General features: G+C 45.5%; 1 protein-coding gene across 3 annotated transcripts in view; it reads left to right on the forward strand.

The window, feature by feature from the left end:
- Naa60 (N-alpha-acetyltransferase 60) overlaps window positions 1-4,687 on the forward strand; it is a 103,623-nt gene extending 98,936 nt beyond the window's left edge. For all 3 annotated transcript variants that reach the window (XR_011222038.1, XM_045725933.2, XM_069300846.1), the window contains one exon: window positions 2,119-4,687. The gene's annotated coding sequence lies outside the window, so the exon portion shown is untranslated. The remainder of the gene's footprint in view (window positions 1-2,118) is intronic.
- The last annotated feature ends 2,285 nt before the right edge of the window (window positions 4,688-6,972 follow it).

Here is a 6,972-nt window from a genome sequence, read left to right on the forward strand (position 1 = left end):
GGAGGGGGGGGGGAGGCTTCCTGTGTTTGCTCACGCATGGTCTCACGATTTGTGGGCTTTTCCGGTCGTTTCCGATGGCCTGCGGTGGCGTTGGGTGGCCCCTCTTTCTTCAAGGGGTTCAGGGCTGATGTGGCAGGCCTCTTCCCCTGCACTCTGTCAGTTCATCTTGGAATGGGTGTGCTTGGGCGTGGTCGAAACAATGACATCTCTCAGGTGGGCTTCCCGCCATTTCCCAGTCCCAAAACTGGACTGTGTGAACCTGCGGTTTTACTTGTCCCATCTGAATCCTTGGATTTCTTGCCCCTCCTTTCGGATGACTACTCTGTCCCAAGTCTGGCTTCTGTTGGAGACAGCCGCTTGGATGGTGTCCCTGGACCTCAAGGATGCGTATTGGCATGTCCCGATTCATTGGTTACCGCTTTCGTTGTCTCCCGTTCGATTTGAACCTGGCTCCTCAGGTGTTCACACACCTTACCCGGGTCATAGTGGCCCGTCTGCATCTTTTATGTGTTAGTGTTGGCCTACCTCAACTACTGGCTGGTATGGGCTCCCAGTCGGTCCGCATGTCTGCTCGCCATGGATTTGGTTCTTTCCCAGCTTACCAGGTTCGTGTTGCTGGTGAACTGGAGGAAGTCCCATCTGGTCCCCTCCCCAGGTTTGGACCTGGCTGGGTCTTGTGTGAGACTCTCGAACCACTTTCTTGTCTCTCCCTCCAGTCTCTCTCCTTTGGATGCGGTCCCACATGTGCTTGTTTCTTGGGGGCTCCTGGGTCACCCGGTAGGTTTGTGCGGGAGCCTGAAGTTTGTGATGATGATCTACCCGCTGAGTCGGGTTTGGCTTCATCGGCTGTTCTGGTTCCTTCTGAGACGTCCCTTCCGCCTCCCTCACGATCGCTGGGTTTGACCCCCAGAGGCCTTGCGTTGGCTGCTGCATCGCCAGCTTCCTCTTGAGGTTTTTTGAGTTTCAGTGCCTTAGTGCCTACCTGAGCCCTCGCTCGATATGTTCACGGACGCGTCGTCTCTTGGCATGGGCTTTGCGATCAGTGCTCACCAGGCCGGCCAGGGTCGGTGGGGTCTGTCTTTTCGTCGGGCCCACAGCACGGTGTGGGAGTTTGCGGTGGTGTGGCATTCGCTTTGCAGGGCTTGGGTCGCCCTCGGATCGACGATCTGGCTCCATTTGCACGTCTCCCTGGTGGTTTATTACCTGAACTTAGGGGGGTTCGATGCAGTCCTTGGCTCTTTGGGGCTGGTCGGTTCGGGTGACTCGTCTGCTGAGTTCTCGAGGTTTGGCTTTCCTGGCCGTTTACGTCCAGGGGGGTGTCCAACGTTGTGGTGGACGGCCTATCCCAGTTCATTTCCCTGTCCACAGAATGGACGGTCAACTCTGGCTCCTTCAGTTGGCTCTGCCAGAATTTAGGCGCCCGGAGGTGGACCTCTTCGCGTTGGCATGGTCAAGGTATCCCAGAAAACCAGCATTGAATGTAATGAAACACTATTTTCTGGGTGAGACTCGGAGGCTCCCTGGGAACCCACCCTTCCCCCGGTCGGCGTTTTTTTCGCGTGTTTTGATATCCAACCTCGATTTGGGGTGTGGATAGCAGGCACTAGGGGTCTTGGGCTCACTCTTCCAACCTCCTGGGGAGGTGGGGGGTGGGGCGGGTAGCTGTGCAGACAAGCGGCATGGCATGTGCAACATCATGCTAATTTGCTCCTTTTCAATTGGGGAGTTATGTCCACTCATTAGTTTTCAGTAGTAGTTTTATCCTGAATAGGGGGGTTTGTTTTGAGGCACTTACCAGTCAATGGCAGACATAGAATCATCCTAATCACATGTGCACTTCTATAGGCTATTGCTCCTCGTGCCTACCTGAGAGGATCAGGTTCTGGCTCATGGTCCCTGGTAGGCCTAGAACTCAATTCACACTGACTGATGCCAGTCTAATAATATACATATCAGCCTGGATAGCTCCGGGGAGCCTCCAAGTCTCAACCAGAAATGGCCAGAAAATGGCGTTTCATTACTTTCAACACTGGTTTTACTCTCGTAACACAATGTGTAATCTATACTGTATAGCTCTTATCCACGTTTGTTACACAGGTATCTTTATATTTATTGCAGATAAAAGTTGTGAACTTAAGAGATGTGGATCCAGCTGACATAAGAGAATGTCGATGTTGTAAGACTCAAAAGAGTTTGCATTATCATCAGGTATATATTTTATTACAAATGCTTAGGCACTTCAGAAGGTTCAGAGCACATTGTATTTTTTATCACTTTATATTCAGTACATAGCACTGTAAATTTATTGCATCTTCATATCATCATGGGGAGAAGTAATTATATATACCGTAAATAGATTGTATTGAACCAAGTTGTTGCAATGAACTTAGAAACCTATTACTCAATAGCTTTTTATACATCTTATGTTTCTTGTGTATCAAATCCCATTGAAACGACTGTTTTCATACGCAAGATACATATATGGTATGGTCTTTGTTTACATGTACAGTACTGTACTAATATTATTTTGCAACTCATGTTCTGAAGTTGTTTATGTATACTATATTTTTAGCATTTTGTGTTATAAGTCGCGGAAACTGGTCCTCGGTATAGAAAAGTTGCCTGTTTCCAAGCAGGTGGTTTAGTTGGTGTATACACATGATACATTTTGCCATTTCATATCATACAGGTGCAAGCATAAACAAGGGCCAGCATTGGAAATGTATATTGCAAACGTTTTCAGATGGGTTTTAGAATTGCTTAATTTTTTTAGATATTCTTGAAACATGATCATTTAAGGATAAATGTAATACCAATTCAAGTTTTGCTTACCTTGAACTAGAATCCTTAAAATCAAAGAGACAATTTGACAATTAGACAATATAGAATAAAATTCCATGTGTAGCTCAGGGCACCTTTACTCTAGTATTTCACTGAGTACCCAACTTTCTGTTAAAAAAGTTGCTGATCTTGATGAAATGATGAGCAAAGGTGTCCTGTGCCGTGCAAGATATTTTTATTCCATTGAGCTTTAATTACTTTTTTCATATTTAAGATGTATTGAAGTTGTCAGCCAAATTAGTCTAAGAAGGCAGTAGAAAATGTGTGGTGATAGTAGTTTATAAATATTTATCATGCATTGTTTTCCTTTGTATTTAATTTGATTAGACCAACAATGTGGGTTCCCTGTATAGTATTTAGCAGCTTGTGGGGATGTTCAGTAATTTATTTCTTCAATTCAAGTAGTTACATAATGTTGGAAGTGGTGTTGGTACAAAATTGTAAGAATAGTCTTATACATTTCCAAAACATTGACTTGTAAATATAGGTTATTATGGTCTAAATTAATTAATATTTCTTTCATGTCATTGTGCATATATTTTAAACTTTCAAATATTGGAACATATATATATATGAATGTTTGTAATCCATAATTAAATTGCTTTATATTCTTTTGGAAACGTTGTCAGGGTTTAAATAGTTTGTAACCATTAATGCTTGAAACATTCAAACTGATGAGAAGGTAATTTCATTTAAATTTTATCTTGCATCATTTGTATACTTAGGAGGTTGGTTAAATAATGAGGATACTGTGTATATATTTTGTTTGTTCAGTATTCTTATGACATAAAATTATCATATATTTATCATAGTACTGTATTTTAGATTATAATATCAATGTTAGGTATAGTATTTGTGTCCATGTTTTAATCCTGCATATTATTTTGCTTGTTATTTATGTGTGTGTTCAGTTGATGTACAGTACAATGAAGATTTAGATGAAAAGAACATAAAGAAATCGGCTGCTGAGAATCTATAATGAAATTTGGTAATTAAGTAATTGCCTGACATATAATGTGAATTGTGTGTGGTTTTGACCATAAATGCAGCATTAAGTATTCATAATGCTTTATTTGGCACACAAATGTTTTAATCAAATGTAATGTGCAGTCGGGGCTCCAAAACCTGGTTTATGTCATATAAAACCCAGTCCTGATTGAGAAATAATCTCGATTGAGAAATAACTGACTATTGTTTTGTTTAAGGTTTACCAAATTTACCACTTCTTTCTTACTCCAAATGATTCATGTCAAACTTTAAGTGAAAACTAACACACTAATTTTGTTTTAACTATGTTTAATGGTTATTTCACAACTCCCACACTATTTCTAAGATTGTGTTTATTTAGGAAAATCATTAACAACTCATTCGGGGTAATATTAATGTAGATGCCATTCATACCCTTCATTTTTCCATACATTATGGGTGAAATTTTTCTTGGTGAAATCTTGATTTCATCCTGTTATTTGATGGATATCTTTAAGAGAATTTGACTGTACAGATATTTCTCCCCTCATTCCCAGTATTTTCTAGGCCTCGGCCCCTGAACTTTATTTTTAAAGGTAGCACTATAATCCCCTTATGGTGTAAATAAACCAAGCCCAAAACTCTTTCTTTGGCTCAAAATTTTCTATGAAATATTGTGAAAACCTGTTCTATTTAATTATGGAGATATGGTTGCAGCCGTTTTCAGGATAACATTCCTGACACATCTGAGCTAAACTTTGATCTACAGTAAATGATAAAAAGCACAATAATAGCACAAATTTGGAAAAATACAATACTTATGTGTGGGGAGCGCTACGGCTCCCTGGAGCTTACCGGGCTATTGTATGTTATATTAGACCGGGACATTACATAAGAGTTCAGACCTACCTGGTACCAGCGCCAGAACCTGGCCCCTTCAGAGAGGTTTCAGGGAGCAATGGCCCTGGAAAACCCCCTTGTGGTTGGGGTTTTCCTTATCTGCCATCGACTGGGGCTAGGCACCCAGAAAGGTAGGCTTAACAAAACAAACCCCACATGGTAAAAAACTAAAACAGAAAACTGAACAGAGAGATAGAAGCTCCCTACAATCCCAAGGAAACAAGCAAACATCACACTTTACTGCCGAGCTGATCGTCCGCACAGCCCTCCCCGCCCCGAGAGGGGGAGTGGGGGGGGGCCCCGGACCACACCGCGCCGGCTGCCTAGCATCAGTTCGTAAGCTAATGTCAACCGGGACAGACACTTCTCTGGCCTCAGTTTCCTAGGTGGTGTTTGCCTTTCGGGCATTCACTGCTGTGTGTTGTGTTGTGCGGTGGCCAGATGTTCCTCATTAGTACCGGGGCTGCATGCGCTTAGGGGCTTCCTTCCATAAGTGCCCTGTGAGTACTGCCCCTGCGTGATAGGGTAATCTTCCCTGGGGCGTTCGGGAACCGTTCCCGTAGAGGTTCTTGCTGCTCAGCATTTGCCTCAACCTTGGGGGCCAGCTGGGGCTTGGGGCCCTTGTTTGACACTGGGTAGGGACTGGTATTGTGCTGGTTAGGGCGTCAAGGTGTTGCGCGACCTGCCATCTATGCGGCGACCGGTTCCTGTTGCTTCTGGGGATGGTGTACTTTTACGGGGTTTTTTCTTTTGTTTTTATTTTCATTTGCCTGGTGGGGGTCTGCCTAGTGTAGCTATAGTTCCACTGGTAGTATTTGGTGGCCCTCTGCTAGGCCCCTGTGATTGTACACATCGCAGGGGTTTTCAGTGTTGTTCTCTACCCCTTGTTAGTTTTGGGTCTTAACCGGTTAGCAACACCTTGCCCCGAGCTTCCCGTAGTTACCCTATGGGCCCTGGAAAACCCTGTTGGGGCTCGGTGGACCATTGAATGTGTCTTCGAGTTCCAACCTGTCTTGTGTGGGGTTCGTTGGTTGCTGTGCTCTTGTCTCCGGGTGACAGTCACCACTTTTACCTCCGTCATGCTGCCTGTTGGGTCACTGACACCTTGACCCGAAGTCTTGCGAGTTGTGTTCTCTGCTTGTTCTCCAGTACTCTCCTGATGTTATTACTATTCAGAGTACAGGCAGCATACGCATTACAAGCTTGGTTTAGGTTGCTGCAATGCGCTACGTTGGTTTTCCACCTGGATGCCCCGGGGCCGCCCCATTTTGGTTAGGTGCTGGTCGCCCTTTTCCCTCTCTGTTCCCGGCTCCTGACTGTCAGCGGGTTTCGGGGTCAGGGCAGGGTTTAGTTGGGGCTGAGACTTGGGGGGCTTCAGGGGCTGCCCCGTTCAGGTTGGGGATGAAGATTTTCGAGCCTGTTCCTCCTGCCAAAGCTTCTGGGTCTTACAACAGCTCTTTCTTGCTGCCTTTCCACCTTGACTCTTTCTTTAAGGGCAGAGGGTGTGGAGGACGGCTCTGCCCCGGAGCCTCTGTTGCGGGTTCCCAGGACTGTGGGGGATGCCTGCTAGCAGTTTTGGGATTGTTTGCCCTTGCCTGGGTTCTCTGCTTGCTTCCCACACTTGCTGGCGTGTTTTTGTATATATTGCGTTGGTCACAGCCTCCTGTTTCTTGTGGCCATTTTCTTCTGCCGGTTTCTCGGCATGGCCACCAGGGCGGCGCTGCAGTTTGTTTACATGGGCCTGGGTGTGCGAGCGAGCGTCTTGGGTGAGTTTTTCACTTCTTTCAGGGGTTATATTCTCCGGTTGCGGTTTCTTTGCTTTTGTGGTGTTTCTGCCCATCTTCTGTTCCTCTGGGAACGCTTGGGTGTTGGTTTTTACACCGGTTTTTCCATTTTCTGTCAGTTTTGGGTCTGGGCCCTAGGGTTTGGGCTCAGTGTCCTTGTCTGTTTATGCTGGCTCCCACACCTTGTCCCTCGGTTTTCAGTCTGTTGGGGCCGTTTCCCTGGGGGTTCTGTCTAGAGGCTGTGCTTTGCCTTTCTGTGGTGTATTTCCGCCAGCAAATGTGGTAGTTTGGGCTCCCCCGAGTTTGATTCCGGGTTCCTTTGGGTTCTTCAGTTTCGTTCCGGAAGTTTCTTCCTCTTGGGCCCACATTTGTGGGTTCAGGGGGCTTTGTTTCCTCGTGTGTCTTCTTCTGCCTTCTGGGGTTTCAGGGCCTTCCTGATCTTTTTGGGTCTTGGCACGTGTTGTGGTTGTGCCGGGGCCTT

The sequence above is a fragment of the Procambarus clarkii genome, chromosome 44, assembly GCF_040958095.1.
Source record: "Procambarus clarkii isolate CNS0578487 chromosome 44, FALCON_Pclarkii_2.0, whole genome shotgun sequence".
NCBI classification, from domain to species: Eukaryota; Metazoa; Arthropoda; class Malacostraca; order Decapoda; family Cambaridae; genus Procambarus; species Procambarus clarkii.